This window comes from Tiliqua scincoides, chromosome 1 (genome assembly GCF_035046505.1).
Source record: "Tiliqua scincoides isolate rTilSci1 chromosome 1, rTilSci1.hap2, whole genome shotgun sequence".
Taxonomy (NCBI): Eukaryota; Metazoa; Chordata; class Lepidosauria; order Squamata; family Scincidae; genus Tiliqua; species Tiliqua scincoides.
The window spans coordinates 131,984,344-132,007,519 of NC_089821.1; positions in this window are offsets into that span (position 1 = coordinate 131,984,344).

Genomic DNA, 23,176 nt, shown 5'->3' on the forward strand with positions numbered 1-23,176 from the left:
TTGTGCATTCAGGGAGATACATTGAAATGAGCACATTCTCTGGAGATAGTTTTGTAGTAGCTTCTAGTCCTGACAGTGAAACTTAGAAGGGCTTGTGTGCTGCTGCATTGCATGGCACAGCCCTGTCTTATACTTACTTAGAAGTAAGTCCCACTGTGTTCAATGCGGCCTACTCCCAGGAAACTGTGTGTAAATTGCAGCCTTGGGCTACAGTCCTATGTCCTATGTAAGTCCCACTGAACTTACATAGAGAGACTTACTTCTGAGTAAATATGTATAGAACTGGGCTGTTAGTTGTGCATTCTGTGCTTTTTCAAGAATCATGCGTTGTTGGGTCCCTCCCAGATTGCCATTCCTCTTAGAGATCTGATGCACTCTGATGGGATGGAGTGAATAAACTGTTGTGTACAATTGCTCTGTGGAAATGAAACTAAAATATTGTCACTTCCAGAGAGAGGGGGTGTGTTGAACAAGGAAATGCATTTCCAGTTGTTGAAATGGCACATCTTCCCTCTGTTTAACTGTTGAGAATCAAAGCAGGAAGGGATCTTATTCTGTCCTCTAGCTTAAGCTGTGCTTGGCTGAGTGAGAATGCTGCTTTGCCATCTGTATGTTTGCAGTTTCTTTGGCCAACAGCCTAAGCCTGGGAAAGTTTGATGAGAAATGATTGATGAAATTCTAGGTGGACAAGTGGATGATGCACATGGGGGCATGATGCAACTCCTGCCATAGGTATATAATGCTGAGTAACAAATTAGTTGGTATCATATTTATGGTGGATCTCTGCCTGGAAATATATGCTCATTGTATGGGAGACACCCAAAACGTTATGTCCCATTTAGAATGGGACAAAAAACCTTGTATTAAATATTTTGCAATGCATCCTGGGGGCTCATCTTGAAAACAGTACAGTTTTGATCACAGATAATATTACTGAAATAAATGATGGCAAACTGGAATTGACAAGACAAGCTGCAGAAGGGTAGCTTTTGTAATTAGAAGTGACTTGGGGTCTTTTTTAAAGATGGGAGTGGTTTATTGTAGCATAAGCATGCATGAATCAGAGACAAGTGCATGAAGTGGTTTGTGTACATGTAAACATCCTGTATACATTTTATTATGTGTACTTGCAAACCCTGAAGACCCACTACTTTCTCTTACATTTCACGGCCTTTTGGCTCCACAACTTACCTTTTTTCTTTCTTTATCCATGTGTGCGTATCTAAAATAAATATCCGCCACTTCATACATCTGATGAAGTGCGCTCTGGTCCACAAAAACATTTCCTATGATAAATCTGTTGGTCTGTGAAGTGTGTTTTTGCTCTGTGAAGCATGATGCTCATAGCTAGAACTTTATAAATAATAAATAACAAACCCATTGTCAGTGGTGGTAGTAACACACTGAGAAAACAGTTCTTTTTTTACAGGAGCAGAAAGGACAAATTCACTGAGGGCAGGAATCTTTATAGCTCTTTGGATGCTCAGGGCATCAATCCCACTTCCTCCAGAAGCTAGGAGTGGACAGTGAATTGAGTGTTCTCTCAGTCACAGAATAGGATGGATGTGGACAAGAGTGCTTGAATGTTCATTTAAGACAACATTTTATACCATTTGTGCTTGCTACTAACTTTCTTGTGTTGGGACATTAGGGACATGGTTTCCATTTGGATTATGTGAGTTGCTAACATTTGGGGGGAGGTGAATGGTGGAGTGGATGGCTCATCTGTTTAACTGCACATTGGTCGGGATTCTTTGGACCACTCCCAATTCACCACTCCAATGCCATCTTTCCCCTGAGGTGCGGGAAATATTTTCATGAGGGAAGTGGTAGATGGGAGGACTCAAATCTTCAAAGACTGGAGGTAGGTCTGGCCAAAGAGTGGAATTATGGGAGAATGCTGGGCGGAAGAAGGGTCAACCCTCTATCACCCCACCAGTTTGTCTCTGCCCTGCTGTGACACATGTCATTGGCAAAATGTGGTTACTTAGATCATGAGCTCTAACCCAGAACTTAGACCCAGAACTCTGCAGTTGTGGGTTCATGTAGAAGCAGGTAATCTCTTGTAATGTAGGCTACATAAGCATATCCAGGGTGAAATAAAACTCTCTGCCAGGCAGTACATCCTAAAAGCTCATTTCCTCAGAAGTAAGTCCACTGTATTCAACAGGCTTCACTCGCAGGTGAAGTGTGCATAGGATTGAAGCCTTACAGAGCAATCCTATGCATGTTTACTCAGGAATAAGGCCCATGATGTATAGCAGTGTTTCTCAAACTGTGGGTTGGGACCCACTAGGTGGGTTGCAAGCCAATTGCAGGTGGGTCCCCATTCATTTCAATATTTCATTTTTCATATATGAGATTTGATGCTACCGTGGCATGTGACTGCACTGCCTGCATTGCATGTGACTTCAGCTATCACTACCCACTCTGCCAAAGATCTCCAGCAGCTCATGGATTGTTTTAGCAAGGCCTGCCAAGATTTTGGACTGACAATCAGCCTGAAGAAAACACAGGTCATGGTTCAGGATGTGGACTCACCTCCCTGCATTACAATCTCTGCACATGAACTGGAGGTTGTCCATGACTTTGTGTACCTTGGCTCAACGATCTCCGACACTCTTTCTCTCGATACCGAGCTAAACAAATGCATCAGTAAAGCAGCTACCATGTTTTCCAGACTCACAAAGAGAGTCTGGTCCAACAAGAAGCTGACGGAACATACCAAGATCCAGGTCTACAGAGCTTGCGTCCTGAGTACTGCAGCGAGTCATGGACTCTTCACTCACAACAGGAGAGGAAACTGAATGCTTTCCATATGCGCTGCCTCCGACGTATTCTCGGCATCACCTGGCAGGACAAAGTTCCAAACAACACAGTCCTGGAACGTGCTGGAATCCCTAGCATGTATGCACTACTGAAACAGAGATGCCTGCGTTGACTCGGTCATGTCGTGAGAATGGATGATGGCCGGATCTCAAAGGATCTCCTCTATGGAGAACTCGTGCAAGGAAAGGGCCCTACAGGTAGACCACAGCTGTGATACAAGGACATCTGCAAGAGGGATCTGAAGGCCTTAGGAGTGGACCTCAACAGGTAGGAAACCCTGGCCTCTGAGCGGCCCGCTTGGAGGCAGGCTGTGCAACATGGCCTTTCCCAGTTTGAAGAGACACTTGGCCAACAGTCTGAGGCTAAGAGGCAAAGAAGGAAGGCCCATAGCCAGGGAGACAGACCAGGGACAGACTGCACTTGCTCCCAGTGTGGAAGGGATTGTCACTCCGGCCTTTTCAGCCACACTAGACGCTGTTCCAGAACCACCTTTCAGAGCACGATACCATAGTCTTTCGAGACTGAAGGTTGCCAACTAGGACTGCATTGGGGAAATGTTACAGATCTGTACTTTTAACAGGTTACTATGTATAAGCTTTTAACAAAGATGATCAATGGGGCTTACTCCTGGGTAAGTGAGAGTAGAATTGCAGCCTAGGATTGTTAAAAATGTTCCTGCTTGATGATGTCACTTTCAGTCATAAGAACATAAGAACATAAGAACAGCCCCACTGGATCAGGCCATAGGCCCATCTAGTCCAGCTTCCTGTATCTCACAGTGGCCCACCAAATGCCCCAGGGAGCACACCAGATAACAAGAGACCTCATCTTGGTGCTCTCCCCTACATCTGGCATTCTGACTTAACCCATTCCTAAAATCAGGAGGTTGCGCATACACATCATCGCTTGTACCCCATAATGGATTTTTCCTCCAGAAACTCGTCCAATCCCCTTTTAAAGGCGTCTAGGCTAGACGCCAGCACCACATCCTGTGGCAAGGAGTTCCACAGACCGACCACGCGCTGAGTAAAGAAATATTTTCTTTTGTCTGTCCTAACCCGCCCAACACTCAATTTTAGTGGATGTCCCCTGGTTCTGGTATTATGTGAGAGTGTAAAGAGCATCTCCCTATCCACTCTCTCCATCCCCTGCATAATTTTGTACGTCTCAATCATGTCCCCCCTCAAGCGTCTCTTTTCTAGGCTGAAGAGGCCCAAACGCCGTAGCCTTTCCTCCTAAGGAAGGTGCCCCAGCCCCGTAATCATCTTAGTTGCTCTCTTTTGCACCTTTTCCATTTCCACTATGTCTTTTTTGAGATGCGGCGACCAGAACTGTACACAATACTCCAGGTGTGGCCTTACCATAGATTTGTACAACGGCATTATAATATTAGCCGTTTTGTTCTCAATACCCTTCCTAATGATCCCAAGCATAGAATTGGCCTTCTTCACTGCCGCCGCACATTGGGTCAACACTTTCATCGACCTGTCCACCACCACCCCAAGATCTTTCTCCTGATCTGTCACAGACAGCTCAGAACCCATCAGCCTATATCGAAAGTTTTGATTTTTTGCCCCAATGTGCATGACTTTACACTTACTGACATTGAAGCGCATCTGCCATTTTGCTGCCCATTCTGCCAGTCTGGAGAGATCCTTCTGGAGCTCCTCACAATCACTTCTGGTCTTTACCACTCGGAAAAGTTTGGTGTCGTCTGCAAACTTAGCCACTTCACTGCTCAACCCTGTCTCCAGGTCATTTATGAAGAGGTTGAAAAGCACCAGTCCCAGGACAGATCCTTGGGGCACACCGCTTTTCACCTCTCTCCATTGTGAAAATTGCCCATTGACACCCACTCTCTGCCTCCTGGCCTCCAACCAGTTCTCAATCCACGAGAGGACCTGTCCTCTAATTCCCTGACTGTGGAGTTTTTTCAGTAGCCTTTGGTGAGGGACCGTGTCAAACACCTTCTGAAAGTCCAGATATATAATGTTCACGGGTTCTCCCGCATCCACATGCCTGTTGACCTTTTCAAAGAATTCTATAAGGTTGGTGAGGCAAGACTTACCCTTACAGAAGCCATGCTGACTCTCCCTCAGCAAGGCCTGTTCGTCTATGTGTTTTGAGATCCTATCTTTGATGAGGCATTCCACCATCTTACCCGGTATGGATGTTAGGCTGACCGGCCTATAGTTTCCCGGGTCCCCCCTCTTTCCCTTTTTAAAAATAGGCGTGACATTTGCTATCCTCCAATCTTCTGGTACCGTGGCCGTTTTGAGGGACAAGTTGCATACCTTAGTCAAGAGATCTGCAACTTCATTCTTCAATTCCTTAATAACCCTTGGGTGTATGCCATCAGGGCCCGGTGACTTATTGATCTTTAATTTATCAATGAGGTCTGAAACATCTTCTCTTTTAACCTCTATCTGACTTAACTCCTCGGTCAGGAGGGGCCGTTCGGGCAGCGGTATCTGCCCGAGGTCTTCTGCCGTGAAGACAGATGCAAAGACAGATGCAAAGAACATGACCACTTTTGGTGGGTCCTGACAGATTGTCATTCTAAAAAGAGGGTCCTGGTGCTAAAAGTTTGAGAACCACTGGTGTATAGGATTGCAGCCTTAGGGCCAACTTTCCAGCACCAATGCAACCATGCCAATGGGGTGTACACTGCATCCTGCAGTGGGTGGAGCAGTCATGGAGGCCTCCTTAAGGTAAAAGAAAGTTTGTTCCCTTACTTTGGGGCTGCATTGTGGCTGCATCAGCACTGGAAAGTTGGATAGTATTGGCCTTAGCCAACTTCAGACATCCCTGGGCCAGTGTAATCCCTGGGCCAGTGTAATCCCTGGGCCAAAAGGGGCTGCTTTGTTTAGGGGAATTAGTACACTGCCCTTATTGGAAACTTCAGGACCATAGGCTGGATAACAAAACAGCATAATGCAGAGAAATTCCCTTTTAGCTTATGGAGGAGACTGGGAGAAAGATAACTTTCAATAGGATTATATTTTTATTGCAAAAACACACAGGTAAACATAATGCACATGGAAAATTGATAAGTATATGTTTCTAGTACTTGTATCTAGTGTACCTAGCTTATGGTGGTTGCATGTGAGCAGTATTTGGTGCATCCGAGGAAATCAGGAAAAGAGAAATTTATAGGGGAGGATTTTAGGGGTTCCTGGTCTGCCAAACCCAATTGCTAACTAAAGATGGGGAGAGAAGGGGAGAAATAAGTGGGAAAGAAAGAAGGGAAAGAGCTCCACAACGCAAAATAGTTACCTGTCCTGAGGAGCAGATGGATGGGGGGGAAGAGTCCTGGGAGGAGGACCTTCTGCCTTGGGGGAAGAGTCAGAGAGAGAGAGCACATGGCACCCTCTCTTAAAAGGGTTTTTTTTTTTTTTTGCTATGACCGAAATGGGCTGGGCACTGAGCTGGGGGAAAACTACCACCCACCAGGGTGTTTTGGGGTCAGGATGTCCCTTATCAGCAGAATTCAATGTGTCTAATGACTGGCTTCCTACCTGGGGGACCTTACACAATAACCAGTAAATACAGCAGCTCAGGAAGGCAATTCAAATTTGCATACTTAAGGAGTGATCTAGTTAATACAAAGAATATGCGATACTTAAACAATGATTTAAGATGCTAGACTTCTACCTCCAGAGGTGCATGCCGACTTGTTTTGCATACACAGTGATTGGATCAGGAGACACTTTTGCATATATCTCTTAAAACAATACAATGCATACATTGACCTACAGGGAAGTGGGGGTTGTGTAATCCATGTGCTTGTGGCTTGACAAGCTTGTGGCTTGTGGTTTTTGTAAAAGTGTGCAGGGAGAAGTGTGGCTTGTATTTCGAGGTTTGGCCTTCATGAGTTTTAGTCCATAATACATAACCAGATATAAAATCACAACTGAAAAGGAAAAGGGGGATTTTCACGTAACAGTAATTCATAGTATTCTCCGAGGTTCTAAGAACAAGAGTGGCAGCGCTGAATCTTTGGCTGGGAGCAGTCCAGCTGCATTCCCAGGTCTTGCTGTTTGAGCATGAACATTTGCTCTGGGAGCAAATGGGGCAGTGTCAGCCACAAGACAGTTGAGTATCAGGAAGTTCCCTGCCACACCTCAGGATACATATGAAACACAGTTCAGATTCCAGGGTTTCCTGTATGAACCAACTGGCCAGCACATCAGAGGAAGCCCCATATAAATCAAATTGTTTTATAGAGTGGTGGAATTGATGTGATACTTTTCCCTTAAAGGTTGGCTGCAGTAGTCATCCCCAAATAGGGAAAGGGGGAATCAACCATTTTACCTTGGCCACTGAAGCACCATCACAAACCAAAACCTCCACAAACTGCACTTTGACAACGCACACAGATCCTTCATACCACTCCTACCTACAACATAGACTACATTTTTATCAGCCCAGGTTGCAGCTGCAGATAATTTATTTTTTATTTTTAATAAATAAATTTTTATACCACACTTCCTCCAAGGAGCTCAGGGTGGTGCACATAGTTCCATCCCCTTCTTCTGTCCTCACAACAACCCTGGGAGGTAGGTGAGGCTGAGAGACAGTGACTTGCCCAAAGTCACCCAGGGTTACCCAGTGAGCAGTCACCCAGTGAGAGTCACCCAGGGAGCAGGAATTTGAACCTGGATCTTTCAGGTCTAACTCTCAGACCACTACACCATCCTGGTTTTCAAGCTAATCAGCAAGTGTGTCCATCACGTGAGGGAAGAGGAAGGAGCTCTAGAAGTACTCAGCCCATATTCAGGCCTATGCAACTGGCCCCTGCAACTGGCTCCCAAGTCTTCATAGTATGTATTTACTGTGACATTTGACTGTGTTAATAATGTTATCTGAAGATAGCACTGCCTTTCTGTTGATATTTTCCCCTCTCTAATATATTTTCCCCCCCACCCCTAGGTAACAGCCATATTTGTTTGAGCATGGCACACAAACTAGTTCTACCCAGCAACGCCATGATAGTGAAAATCAATAAGAAGCAGGAAATGATATATTTAGGCATATTGGGATGACAAAATGTGCTGGCATGTTGAGCCCTGGAATTGTTTGCAGGCTTCTGAATGGGAAAGCTTGCCCGCCAAGAAGGGTGACTTAAAGCCTTTGTCAAGTTTTCCGTGCTATGCCGCTCTCTGACCTTTCTCCCCACTAATTGATTTCTCAGAAGAGAGACTGCAGTTTTTAAAGAAGAAAATTGGTTCAGCTTGGTTCGGTTGAACCAAAACAAATGCACTAAAAGTCAACTTAAGATGCACTAAACAACTAAGATGCACTAAAAGTCATCTTAGAAAAGCTAAGATGGACGAAGGGGGCCAACATTTTCTTTTCTTTTATCCTCTGGGTTTCATGAACAGTCTTTCTCTTGACCTCAAGAGAGAGTGAATCAGATCATAGCACAGTCTTGACAGGCCCTTTATTCACCCCCCATCGGCTCCATAGTAGAGAATGCACATGTAGGCTACATCTAGTGTGACTGCCCCCTGCTCATGGAAAACAGCAAGGCTTGGTATCTAAAAATGCTCACAGTTGCTTTTCTCCCCAGGTCCACCAATATGACCAAGCCAGCTCTCTGCTATTATGTTGCTTCTGACTTTGAGCTGTTCTTGAAGGTAAGTACGTCTACTTCTGCTATAGGTGACATCTATGAGGTGGAAGGAAAACTTTGAAAGGAGAGACCAAGTTGGAATGGGACTAGGAAAAGAGGGATCCTAGGCAAATGCTTGTGGGAAGTGCTCATGAAGTCTTCCTTGGGAGGTTTCTGAGAAGGGGTAAAGGCAGAAAAGAGGTACTGGTTGGGAAACCAAAGAAAGCACTCTCAGTGCTTACACGCTGGTCATAGCTGGTCTTTTCATTCAGCAAAAGCCTATCAATCTCCTGGACTGGGCCACTTTGGAATGCGTATGTGCATGGGGGGGGGGGGAGAATTGCATGACTGTACAAAAACTCCCATAATATGAAAGATTAGCCCACCAGGGAGAGACATTCTACTTTATAAGCTAGCAGAGTCTTATCAGCTGCTGAAGTGAGAATACTAAAAGGGGAACCTCTCACCTCAAACAGCTCTTGAGACAGGTCTGTCTGAATCCACAGAGGCAACTTTAAAAAAAAAGTGCCTTGTGACACCTTAAAGACTAAGAGAAACTGTATGAGTCAATGTGGAGTCAGCTTTTGTGGACTAGTGCCCACTTTGTCAGAGAGGGTTGTTTTAACATCCCAGGAGCCCAGATAGGGGATTCTGTTTACAGTCAAAAGACCCTTTAACATGGAAAGTCAATGCTCAGAGAGAGAGAGAGAGAGAGAGAGAGAGAGAGAGAGAGAGAGAGAGGTCCTTGTTCATCACTTAAAAAAGAAAAACTTGTATGAGTGCTCCAACACCAAAGGAGAGTGAAAATCCTCTGAAGACATTTTAAAGAATAATTAAATGCTTTACTGAAAATCACACAAATTGTAGAGCTTTGCTATGTGTTGTAGAGGAAGGTAGGCTTGGTGTTTGCATCTTTCTTTCTTTCCTTCTTTCCTTCTTGCCTGCCTGCCTGCCTATTGGGGTTATGAAGCAGGAGACTTTACAACCTTCAAAGCACAAGAATATCAAATATAAACCTAACTTCATCAAATGGGAAGGAGCAGTGCAAGATGATACATGGACCCAGAAAACAGCAGGGAAGCATTTAAGGCAAAGCCTGGTTTTATTACAACAACTTGAGTACAAACAAATATTAGAATATGACCACCCTAGAATCTTTGACAGTGATCTGACTAGGAGAGGAACTGAACCACAAGAAAAACAGCTCCAGATTCTGGAGTGTTAGAGGTAGCAAAAACTGCACAACAGCCTTCTAAATATGATAAATTGTATTAATTTGTTGCAAACCATGTCACAAACAAGCCCTGTCCAAGAGGGGTCTTTGATTTCTGTTAACTAGATAACACAATTGCTTACTGACAGTTATAAAAGTGAATTTACTGCTTTGTCAGCAACAATGGCAGAATTCACCATCAACTAATTTTGCCACACAATAATGATTCTTCCAAATTGCTAAAATAGGTAATTATATCAAATGGTTTATAGGTCAGTTTCTGGGTGCTGCAACACTATCTGGAGAAAGAATTGCCGTTTTTGCAGGGACCAAATATTGCATCTTCAGTCCAAAGATGTGTAATATTCCCCATGAGAGGAGGAAAATATATGAAGTGAGAACAACAAATTTGTCTTTCTTGCACAATAAACTGATTGTCTGGAAACACCATTATATCATTGTATGAATTCCTCACATGTGCCTAATTAGCTTGTGCTCTTTTCCTCCCCTGTTCAGTTATACATTTCTAAGATAGGCAGTCAATGGGCAGCCACTCAAAGTCTGGAAGAGTGATCAGTTTTTTATGTTCCCCCTTCCCTCCCCAGTGAATCACAGTACTCTGAATTTATTTTTGGCTATGATAATGAGAGTGATCTGACTTTTTTTTAACAACATCCAACAGATCTTCTCCATGATGATACCTGCCATGCATGTGTAGGCCATCTTATTTTCTTATTCTGTATTACTTTACAATCATCAATATGGACACTCCTTAGTTGTCATTCAGCTCCATCATCTTCGTTCTGAAATCTGGGCTGTGATAGTTTTACCACTTTAAAAGTGTCAGGAAAGTAAACAGGAGACAGGTATGTAACATGAAGTGAATGGCATCTAACATCCAGTCATTATAGTGGGTGCTATCTGTTATCCAGCATTTTAACCTGTTCCCCTTCCCATCCATTTATATTCACAATAATCCTGTGAAATAAACTGAACTGGGAGAGACTGGAATCCCAATCCTATGCATGTCTACTCAGAAATAAGTTCCATTTGAGTCAGTGGGGCTTACTCCCAGGAAAGTGCAAATAGGATAGGATTTCCAGAAGTGCCTGGAAACTTCTTGGCTGAGTGAGGATTTGAACCTTCCAAGTTTTAATTGATATTTAATTACAGTGTCTAATTGGTACTACACTGTAGATATCTGTTCAGTTCTTGGTATGATTGAGGTGGGGGAATTATAGGTTGGAGATATGTATGTTGCAGTGTAACTTTTATAGATCTCATTGTGCAACCAGGATCAGTATAATGAAAAGTAATTCCTACTTAATTGTGTAAGGAACCGAAAAGATATGGGATTTTGTGTAGCCAAAGGGCAAAACAAAGGACAATGAATTTTTAATGGTTCCCATCTAAAGGGCCATTCTCCACAATGGATCTGTATATTGACATGAATGCACAGACCACTAAGTAAGACTCCTGTTATTCTTGTTTGTCAACATATTTTGCACTGGGGAAAAATGACATTTGGATGCTTACCAGAGACCATGTCTTCTTTCATAAATGGGCGTAACAGTTAAAGCTGTCATTCAGAGAGCAGTCAGTGAGTAGTCACTCACAGAGAATGGTAAAAGTGAATTTAGTGTTTTGCCAATACTGGTGGCAAAATCCACCAAGTCAATTGATTTCACAGCACAATAGTGACATTTCACATCAGTTATTTTAAATGATTGATAACACCTAGCATATTGAAGTCCTGGTAATGGGCAGACAGACACTCATTTTTTTTGGTTATTCAAATTTTATTACTGCTGCACCTGCTCTGGTGAGGCAGCTGTTCTCCATAGGGTAGACTTGGTGATTTGTTTTCACAAAACTGTGGTTTGAAGAACTTTCTGTACCCAGCTGTAGTTTAATGATCCAGGTCATCACAGGTAACCTGTGAAATTGTAACATTAACTTCCTCACATTTTTGCTTGAATATGTTTCAATTTAATGAGAAAAGCTGGACGAATTGGGTGAATTTGATGGATTTTAATAATAGAGAAAATTCACAGAATCTCTCTTGATAACTTGTATCATTATATCCATATGGCAGATTAATCCCTACTTCTGCAGTTCTGAACACACACACACAAAACATTTGCACAAGAATAAAGAGAGATACCACAACCCAACCATGGGCTTAATGCCCATTGATATAAATGGCACTCAGTACAAAGGGATGGGAACATGGTATTTGTTGTATAGTTCTTATTTGTGTGAAGGTGCAGGCATTTTGAGTTTCTTTTAGCTCAGTGAAAGCACACAATAGGGAAAGGGGTCCCTTCCTATGGGACTTCCACACCTTGCTTGTTCAACAAGCTGTTCCACCTGAGTGGCACACAGCTGGATCACTGAGGGCACATTGCTGGACAGACACATACAAACTGGCTGTCGGGGTTCCCCTCTTCCCGCGGGTCCCCAACTTACCAAGGGAGAAGGCTGCTGGACCAGAGGCAGCAGCCTTCCCAGCCCTCTCAGGAACAACCCTAGCAGCTCCAGGTGAGAGGAGGTGGCAGGGAAACAGAGAAAGGAAGGGGAGGAGTTGTGGTAAGCCCAGGGGAGGGCAAGCCCTGAGTCAGGCCCTATTTGTGCCCTCCCTGTGAGGGAAGGGGAGGGGCCAAAGGGCCTGCCCTACATAAACCTGGAGGCCAGGAATGACAAGGCAGTTGGGAGTTCAGAGCAGGCAGGAGGATCTGCTGCTAGCAGCCCCTGCTCCTGACTAGCTCATGCTGCCAACCCAAAGAGGGGGAACTGGGAGATGCAACACCCCCCTTCTTGTGGGGGAACCAATCTGAGGCTTCCACCAGGGGGTCCCCCTTGGAAAGGCCGGGTAGGCCCTCCCCTCCCCCACATTGGGCCTCACACTGGCTTATAATGAGTCAGTCAATTGGTTCATCTCTCCTATTATTTTTTTACTCTGAGATGCCAGGGCTGAACGTGGGACCTTCTACCTGCAAAGCATCTGCTTGACCATAGCAAGTGATCCTCCCCTGTATGCCTTGGGAAAAAATGCTCATTTTTAAGGGGTACTTGAAATTCCTCCTCTGCCCTCTGTTTTGCTCACTCATGTGTGAGGAGTCATTGGGTACTTCTAGATGGGGTGTTTAGTCTGGAATTGTCACATCCTGCTCACTCACTCTCTGTGGGAGGTTCACATGACTGTTGTCATCCATCCACTGTTCACCTGTTCAGGACACACTACGTGGGCTGTTGTCAGCAGGACTGATGGGGGGGGCTACTTCATGAGCCAAAAATTTGGGCTGGCCCAGATTGGCCTGATTCATGGCTGGATATAAAAGTTAATTGGGAGGCACAAGCTGAGCTGTTGCCTGTTGTGTGGCTGCATTTGGGTGGAAACATGATGGATATTCATTCTGCTTCACAGGCCTGGGAAGGAGAAGCAAAGGAGAAGTCTTCCTGAGACTACCTGAGCCCTTGCATGGAAACCACACTCAGTCAGAGCCTGGTCTGGGGTCTGCCATCTGCTTGGGGACTGGTCTGGAACTGGAATGTCCCCACGTCCAAGTAATTTGCACACGAGCACAACTGTTTCAAACACATGTAACAAACCAAGGGAATTTTATGCCAATAAAGGTCTTACTGAACTGAACTGAACAAACCAAGGGAGAAACGTTCCCTTGAGCGGCGTCTTGGGGGCAGAAGTCCTCGATGCGCCGGCCCTGGGCAGGATGACTGGGGAGCCAAGCCCGTCCCGGCTCCCCACGAGGCCTGCTTGCTTGCCAGGCAAGGGTGCTGCTAAAGCGCTGGCGACTGGTGGGCCCAGCGAGCCCCTTCGCCCCCACCCCCCCAAAGCAGGGCTGAGTCGCCCCGCAAGGAGAAGACACCCGAAGCCTGCCTTCTTTCCTCTCCCCTGCGGAGTCCATGCAGCTCCTCCGTTGCCCTGGGCTTCCAAAGTTCCAGAGCCACGGATGTGACCTCTCCAGCGACGCCCAGGGCTCGGCAGGAGTCGTGGCTTGTCCCCTCCCGTCCGTGGTGGCGGAGAGAATCAGCTGCCCCCTCAGGAGTGTGTGTGTGTGTCCCGCAGCTGTCCTGCCTGCTTACACCCGAGGAGGCTCTCCTTACGCTTTCTCAGGCGTAAGGAGAGCCTCAGGACTACTTTAGTCAGTTCTCCATGAACTACGATGGGGTGCTTCTGCCTCACCTGCCGCCCCCTCACTGCATTGCATGGAGAGGAAGGGAGAGTTGCTTGGGTGAAGTCTGACTTTGTGCCAGGACCACGACAGGGGGAAGGAGGGAGGGAAGGAGAGAGGCAAAGCAAGAAAGCAAGAAAGCACGCACAGCACCCCAGGCGTGTTTGATTCCTAAAAGGGATTCCTAAAATGGGGGAAAAGATTGGTGGCAAGACGAGAAAGGCGCTGGCTCCCCTTCCTCCCCCAAGCCTGCGTCCCACTGCCTTGGAAGTAAATGGCACGTTGCACGCCGTCGGGTTTCTTTCCGAGTAAACGTTCCTACACGTTCCCCCCGCTCCCTTTCCAGGCCAGGCGGGCACCGATTGCCATCCCTTTCCCGAGCTCGCACCTTCCGCGAAGTGCTCCCCCCTCCCGCTGGGGCGGCTCCCGGGGCGCTCGCCCTGCCGCCAGGGGAGAGACCTGGCCCTTGAGAGCGGCGGCAGGGGTGGGTCAGCGGGCCGGCGGCTCGCTCGGACTCCTCGGGGTGGGAGCGTGCGAGGGAGGGAGGCAGACACTCACTCCCGCACGGCATTTTTCAATTAGGGCTGCCGAATTCAATCAAAATTCCATAGATTAGGATGAAATGAGGCATGGGTCATTTGCAGGGGAATTTAATTGCAGAGCCATTAGACAAATAGTATATTTGCCGTGCGCGCCCCATCCATCACTCGCGACGTCCAGGGCGGCGGCGTCTTCGCTCCCGCTGCGGCCCCTTCCCCGTCCCAGCCTGCAAGCGCCCCTCTCGCCCGCCTCGCTCTCCCTCCGCTCTTGATTATGCTCTGAGCTCATTTCAAGGGGGGGGGGGGGAGATGAGAGATGTTCCTGCAATCAGGTTCATTAGGGAAGATCTCATTTTCTGGTTTGCATTGCTTGGCGGATCAGCAGCCTCGCTGCTCTGGGGTGTGTTGTGTGTTAAAACCCCCCCCCCCGCTTTTAAGCAGGGTGGCCTGATGCAATGGCCTCTCCCTTTACCCGCTCTATCTCTATCCCCAGCGCTTCCTCTGGGGGCTGGGGATAAGAATAGGCCCTCAGTTTGGCTGTACTTGTCGTAAGAGGCGACTAAACAGCCACCGGGTAGATGGGACTCGTCAGCCTGGGAAGGCAGCTCATCTGAGAGAAGGAAAACTCTGATTCCAAACCTCCACTGCCTTGTGGCTACATCCAGTTATGGAAAAGGCTTCAGGAGTCAACCTCGAGGCAAAATCCGGAGCCGGAGTCCCTGAGGCAGTTCATGGCTGAACACAGTCACGTTCTGGCAACTCCTGCGACGCCGCTGGAACCAACCGTACTGGCTTCTGCCTTTCCATTGGACCATTTCAGCGACGTGGAGAGGGAGGATTTGCTGCATGGGTAACAGTCTGTCCTCCAGATCTACGCACTGGAGAGGACACTGTTCGGGGACGACTATTCAGAGCGCGATACCATAGTCTTCCGAGACTGAAGGATGCCAACCAGAAGCGCAGGGGCAGCTTCCGAAACCTTTCCACAACCTGCCCCAGTTCTCTACAGTGGTTAAAGGGAGAAGCACCCTGGCCCGCTGTATCTGGCCACCCTGCTTTTCAGAGCTAGTTCACTATAACGCCCCATGACTGTCCTCGGTCCAGAAGGGCTTTAGCAGCCCTGATCAGCTAAGCCACCAAGCCCAGGCCGGTCCTGACCTCCTGCACCAAGGCATCATCCGGCTACGCCTGCAGCCCCGGCCGGGAGGGTTTGCACCGAGCCTTCAGGATTCCGGGGCGCGCCGTCCAAGAGGACTTTGCGCGCCGCGGTTCTCCGGGACTGGCTTGCGTCCGAGCAGGAGGGGCTTTTTCCTTCTCTGGGCTAGAAGTCGCGGGCCCTGGAGGAGTCCTCGAACGGGGGCTATTGGGGGAATCAGCCCAACCCTTTGCAGGCTCAATCGCCGGCTGCCCACCTCTAGGGGAGCCTTGCGCCTCCAGCAACCTCTCCTTGCGCCCCGGCTGACTCGCAACTTCGCTTCCACTGGTCGAATCTTGTCCATCCCACGTCAGGATGCAACAAGGATCGCCCTGCACTAGCCTCGGGGGTGAGAGGCTGAGGCAGGCAGATTTCACAGGTCGTTCAGATCCCACTCTGGTGCCTGTCTACTCATTTCTGAGTAGACCCATTCTAGTCAATGGAGCTTACTCCCGGGTAAGTGTGACTAGGATTGTAGCCTGAGAGCCCAAGCCTACTTACTCAGAAGTAAGTCCCATTAGAGTCAATGGGGCTTACTCCCAGGAAAGTGTGGATAGGACTGCAGCCTTATTCATTTCCCGATCTCTCCACGCTGCAAGCTCTGTAATTTCAGCCGCATTTCCCCAGGCAGCAGCAGCGTCAAGAGAGATGCAACACACACACAGAGCCAACTCTCATTTTGCCCGATGCTCCTGCGCTCGTTGGCTGCTCCACTAATTTAATGGGAACGAAACGTGCAAAATGTGTCATCGTTTGGGGAGGACTATCTGCCTCGCTTCCTCCAAAGCTCATCGCGTTCTGCAGAAGCCCGCTGCGCTCCCTCCCTCAGCCTTCAGCGCATTTCGATGCGTCTCTCCGACGTGTCACTTAATGGGACTTTCTCTGATGAGCTTTTCTCCCAACAGGGATGAGCCACAAGAAGGCGCCGCCAGGACAGGCAGGCTGGGAGAGGTGCGTTTCAGTGTCTATTCCTTCCTCTGACCCCCCCCCCTCAGCCCCAAAGGCGGGCCATCCAAACCAGCAGGGGGCGCAAAGCGGCTGCAGCTGCTTTCTGCCACACTTTCCTGGGAGTAAGACCCATAATGGGACTTACTTCTGAGTAGACATGCATAGGATTGCACTCTACGGGCCCAATCCTATCCAGATTTCCAGCTCCGGTGTAGTCACAATGCAGCCCAGTGGTACGGGAACACATGTTCTCTTGCCTTGCGAAGGCCCAGTGACTGCCCCTCCAACCGTGGGTGCAGCACACACCCCACAACTGCATCAGCACTGGAAAATTGGAAAGGATTGGGCCCTAAGTGCGGAATGGCCATGCCACCCAGACCAGGGTGGACAGAGTGGGTGACTGTGCCCCCCTCCCCTGTCACAGGCAGAAACCATTGACGACGTGGCTGCTTGATGCCATCTCTCTGCTTGGGAAGCAACTGGGCTGAGTCAGATTCGGGATGGGGCGAACCCTCTGAATCCTATCCCACTTTCCATCCCTGGTGTAGCTGTGCCAGTGGGGTGTGCGCTGCACCCTGTGGTGGGAGGGGAATTTAGTTATGGAGACCTCCGCCAGGTCTTGGGAACATTTGTTCCCTTGCCTAGGGGCTGCACTGCACCAGCGCTGGAAAGTTGGAAAGGATTGGGCCCTAAGAGAAGAAGTTTCTTCTCTGCAAACTTGAAAACCCCAGAGAGAGAGAGAGAGAGAGAGAGAGGTGGCCCCGCAATTGTTGTGAAAGGGGCGCCACCTGCAGTTTGAAGGGAGCGGGTGCTAAAGGCAGGCAGGCCAGGTTCCTGGGTTGAGAAGCAGTGCTGGCTGGCAGCTGTGTCCCCACAGGAGAGAGGTGATGAGCTCCATCACTGAGAGCACAGGGGAAACTGCTCCCCCCAGGAGGAGGAGGAGGAGGAGGAGGAGGAGGAGAGAGAGAGTTTCCAGTCCTTTTTACCTGTGGACCAGGTAAATGAAAGCTTCCAGGGTGTGGACCAGGTAAATGAGTTTCCAGGGTGAATGAAAGCTGCCTTCTGCCCCAGGACTCTGTGAAGGGAAAATCTTGTTCCTGCCTCCCCATGTTCTGGCCAATGGATGCAAAGATGCTGACAAACTCGAGTGTGCTTTTATTTCATTTATTTATGCAATATTTCCGCTTTCATACCAAGGCAGTACCCAAGAAGGTGCACAATCAGAGGGGGGGAAACCATTTTTTTTCCTCCATCTAAAAACCATCAGCAAAAACCAAAATCTTAACTGAATCCACAAAACAACAATGACATGGGAACAAACAACAAAACCAGGGCTCTTCTAGTTGATGAAGCCAGGCACATTCCTTCCTGGGTGACAGTATTTAGGACAATGAAATAACTGTAAATGTATTTTGCTGCCTGTATTTTGGTCCTGGATGTTCACTGCTGATCTTGCCAGCCTGTCCCCCATTAGCATACACCCTTCACCAGAAATGTCTGCTTATGTTCTGAATTTCCACACTCACTGCACATGTGCCAGGGTGAAATGGCTTAAACATGTGCCAGGGTGAAATGGCTTAAGCTTAAAACAAGACTGCCTTATCTGGATTGATGGTAGCTGTGCAGGAAAAACACAGAGGGAAATATTAAAAACAAGGGATGTTGACTTGTCTCCCTAGTGGCAAGACAATCTTTGTGTGTGCTACTGTATTCTGCTGACTCTGCTTGTGCCTGCACAGTCTGATTCTTATGGAAACTTCTGTGTCACAGAATCTCTAGTGATGTGAATTCTGCCTTGCAGTTTTGCTCATATGTTAGCCCCTACCTCGTGCTGTACAGTTGCTATTCAACAGGGCCTTACTGGCCTACAGCTGCCTCCTTATCATAGAGCTGGATGATGTGAAATGGTTGCGATGGGTCATCCGTCATGGAGAGGATCTTAGCAGATGAAAAATTTCAATGAATAGCAAGATGAGACATTAAGATGTTCTGCGGGAAGTCTACCAAAGAGACAATTAAGCATGTGTGTCAGCATTTCAAGACACTAAAAGGAACCACCATAGAAGAGCTAGATTGCAGACATTAGTGGTGTAGCTAGCGGGGGGGGCGTTCCGCCCCGGGTACCACCCTTGGGGGGGTGACACCACAAATGCCCCAACATCGCTAACATCGTGGAGGATATGAAAGTTCCAGCGGAATGCAATGCTAAAAACCAGATTGAACCTTTTCATCAAAAGTTATGGCCAAAAAACCAGAAACCAAAAAATACATTGAACCTTATGGAAAATGAAACTCAGCCATATCGTGCGTTTACTCATGAGTAGGCACACTTGCCATAGTTTGTTGGAAAGGGCAGGCTGAGAGGAATCCAACAATACCAGAATGGTTTCTATCCAATGAAAGCAGCCCCCCAAAAACACCCAAAAAGGAAGTCTCTCCCTCCAAGCAGATGTATTGAGCCCTATGGAAAGCTAAAGTAAGCCACCCAGTCGCGTTTACTCAAGCAAACGTGCCTTGGCTCCTGGTCAAGTCAGGCAAGGCTGGCTGCATGGTCCCAATCCGATGAAAGTGGAGCTCAACAAATGCTCCAGAAGGCAGCACCCCCCAAAGAATAAAACAGAGGCTTCAGCTGGTAAGGTCCATTTTATTTTTGACTTGTAAAGCCAGGTGGGTCCTGCTAGTGCTATGCTTGAAATATTAGACTTTTCACTGAACTGGGCACTGGGGAGAGCTGAAAATCTCACTGAAATTTTTGTGTGGTGGGGTGTTCTTGCAGGCAGGCTACAGAAAAAATTCACTTGGTGGAACAGGGCTGGCTTCATCTTATTTAATTATTTGTTTCTCTTTAATTTAATTATTTATAATTATTTATTTTATTGTGCTTGATGATGTCACTTCCAGCCATGACATCACTTCCAGTGGGTTCTGGACAGATTGTCATTATAAAAAGTGGGTCCCAATCTTAAAAGTTTGAGAACCACTGCCTTAACTCAAAACAGGTCAGTTAGACATTCTTGGGCAGGGGTGACACCCTAGTGGCCAAAATTGTGGAAATCATGGCTTTTAGGAATAATACCATCATGTTATTTGATGCATCATTTGATGCAGAATTTCATCCATTGCTTGTGGGGAAATATTCACTGCATTTATTTTCTGGCCATTGTTATTATTCATTTCTAATCCTGAGCTGCTTAGAGGAAGGGTGGTATAAAAACGTGAATTAATTAATTAATAATTAATTGATAATTAAATAATTAATTAATCAAGTCATGTTGGGTGACAAAAATTTATGGGCTCTGAGTGTCAAATGACCTACCTACGGCACTAGTGGAAGTGACATGTTCCAGAATTTCACTGAATTTTGGAGTGCTGAAAATGGACTCTAGTCTGAAAAGGTGGGATAAGTTATTAGAACACAACACAGCTGTCCTCTGAGGAATGAAACAGAAAGACATATGTTTGAACCTGACAATCACCTATTGTAATTTGCACTCCTGTGGCAGTTTGCATCACTTTTTTTTTTTTTTAAACCTAGAAGCTGGAGCTGGGCACTCATGTCATTGCAGAGGCAGGGCATGATGCTTCATGCAGGTCCAAAGGGTTATGACAGCAGCAGCACGTTCCCATAACATGGTGGTCTGTCCAAGCATGTGAGCCTTTTATGGGTTGGCAGCTTGTAAAACACAGGCTTAATTCTGATTTCTCTCTATAAGATTTTATTCCTGTACTTTTAGGGTATGAAAACTCAGAAGTGCTGATCTTAATGCACAACCCTAACAGTTGCTGATTTATACAGATTAAAACCAGTGGTTTCAAAACTTTAACACCGGGACTCACTTTTTAAAATGACATTCTGTCAGGACCCACCTAGCTTTATGAGACTTAAAAAAAAAAATCTAGAAAGAAATATTTATTTATAAGTCATAATATTTTTTTTTATTTCTTTACTCACAACCACAAAATATTTGATCCATTTACCCAGCACCCCCCAATAAAGTCACAGGCAAGGGCATATGGTACAAAGGGCCACTTTATTAACTATTTAAATATACTTCAGATTGCAACAGGGCCTAACAAATAAGTCATGCAGGTTCTACATGGGGGAAACAGAGCTGCCCGTCTACTTCCCCCTACAGTGATTTGGGCGACCACACCAGACTCTGGGCAGCGTCAGTACAAGCCTGCCGCCCTCTTCATTGTCACCCCAAAGGGGCAGGGTGGCAGGCTAGCTCAGGCCACCCGAGCGAACCCGCGGTGCGCCTTTACCACCAGGCCAAGGTTCATCCAGCCTGCGTCACCCAGCCGGGAATGCCAGCATGACCAAGCGTGGAGTCCACCCGGCTCTTGCCACCCTGCAGTGTACACCGATATGACCTTACCTACCCCAAACTCGCATGACACCTGCCTAAAGTGACCAAGAAGACCTGTGGAAAACCCCTATTCCGCCCCTAACTCCACAGTCCGGGGTAGGCAAAAAACCACCAACCGATGTGCCAATTAGGCTGATGGCAAAAATTCCTACCCGGCCCCAGAAGGCGACCAGCTAGTCTCAGACTGCCAAAGGGTGGGCAGGTGGGTGACCGCTGCCTGGTCCCGACTGCGTGGGCTTCTCTGAGCAGCCTGCACATAGCCCCAGACCAATTAGCCCCCAGCTAATCGGCTGCGAGGCTGGCCCCCCTGTGCCTTGTGCGGGGGCAGGGTAAACGCCGGTGGCGCGCTAATGCACGTGCCACCTGAATTCTCTTAAAGAGGCAGCCCTAATGAACTTGAATGAATGCTCTTTCCTTTCCCATTTCTCCTCAGGAAAAAAAACAACAAAATCTTCTGGGTTTCTTTATCTACACATGCTTGCAAACTGCAGAAGCTTAGCTCCATGAAAACTACAGAAGTTGAGGCAATTTTATCCTGCAGCTTGCAATAGCTGCTAATTGCTCTGCAAAGACCTCAGTTTACAAATGAACTGTAAAGTTCATCTCTCTCTCTCTCAGAGACTGCAGCTTTGAGACCTCAGCCTGACTAGGACATCTACACTCTCCACAAGCAAGGTGACCAGATACAAAATGGAGGGCAGAGTGGCTATGCCTCTAACCATTGTATAGAAGAGGGAATTTTGGCAGGTGCAGCTCAACATGGAAGGGTTAACAAAGGTGCACCTGAAAAAAAATCCCCCAAATTCTGCCAAAATAGAAAACTCCCAGTTGTTCTTTCCTTCTTGTTGGGGCCCAGAATACTGATTTGGAAGACAAAAAGTTGTGGAATGAACTAGATTGCTGTTTGCACCTCTTCACTTACCACCAGGTATGAAGTCAAACCAGGTTTTGAATTACCGCAGATACTCGCCCATGTCGACCCCACAGATAAGTCGAGGGCAGGTTTTGAGCCAACAATCATGGAATTTTCTATGACCCTCAGATAAGTTGGGGGTTAAACTTAGAGGGGTGTCTGACTATAGTTTTGTCTGATTTTACCCCAGGCCAGATCCTGAAAAATAACCTACCACTAATTGTTACCTAAGAACTGTAGCCTCTAATTTATTAAAAACATAATAAAAGATCATAAGATACATTTTTATTCTTTTTAAATTCTGGTCTTCTCCACCTTTTTGTAAACACTATCAGAGTAAGTGCACTGTAAACAACATACCAGTAAAAAAGTGGTTCCCAACCTGGTATTCATGTACTCCCAGGGACACTCAACAGGACCTTTAGGGGTACTTGAAAAAGAATGGAATAATGGTAGAAAAAAGCAGGTCATGCTCCAGAATGCCTTGCAAGGACTAGCAAGGCAGGAAGGAAGGTAGCTAGTTGGCTTTGAAAGCCCCACCAACAGCTAATTTTTGGTCATCAATTCATGTATGAACCAGTGATTGAAAACCAGCACAGTAAAAAAGCTGAAACGTAATATGTAAAGTGATCAATCACCCAGAATTTCTCAGCACACTTCTGGTGCAAAACAGTGCAAAGGCAGAGTCTTCTGTTCCTCAAACAGATAAAAAGAGAAAACACTGTGATGAATACATGAAGTCTGGGTTTGTTACCAAAAGGGCTGCTTTATATAGGGGAATAATTACAGTACCCTTATTGGAACCTCAGGATCGCAGGCTGGATAACAAGATGGCGTAATGCAAAGAAATTCCTTTTTTAGCTTAAGGAGGAGACTGGGAGAAAGATGACTGCTAATAAAAGATTATATTTTTATTACAAAAGCACAAAGGAAAACATAATGCACATTTCTTGGTTCTAGTACTTGAAAAGTGTACCTAGCTTTATGGTGGTTGCATGTGACATGTATTTGGTGCATCTGAAGAAATTAGGAAAAGGGAAATTTGTAGGGAAGGATTTTAGGGGTCCCTGGTCTGCTAAACCCTGTTGCTAACTAAAGATGGGGAGAGAAGGGGAGAAATAGGTGGGAAAGAAAGAGGGGAAGGAGTTCCAGAACGCAAGATAGTTACCTGTCCAGAGGAGCAGATGGATGGGGGGGGGAAGTCCTGGGAGGACTGCCTTGGAGGGGCAGCCAGAGAGAGAGAGAGAGAGCATGAGGCAAAGCCCTCTCTTAAAAGGATTTTTTTTGTGACTGAAATGGGCTGGGCGCTGTGCTGAGGGAGAACTGCCACCCACTGTGTTCAGAGTCAGGATGTCCCTTATC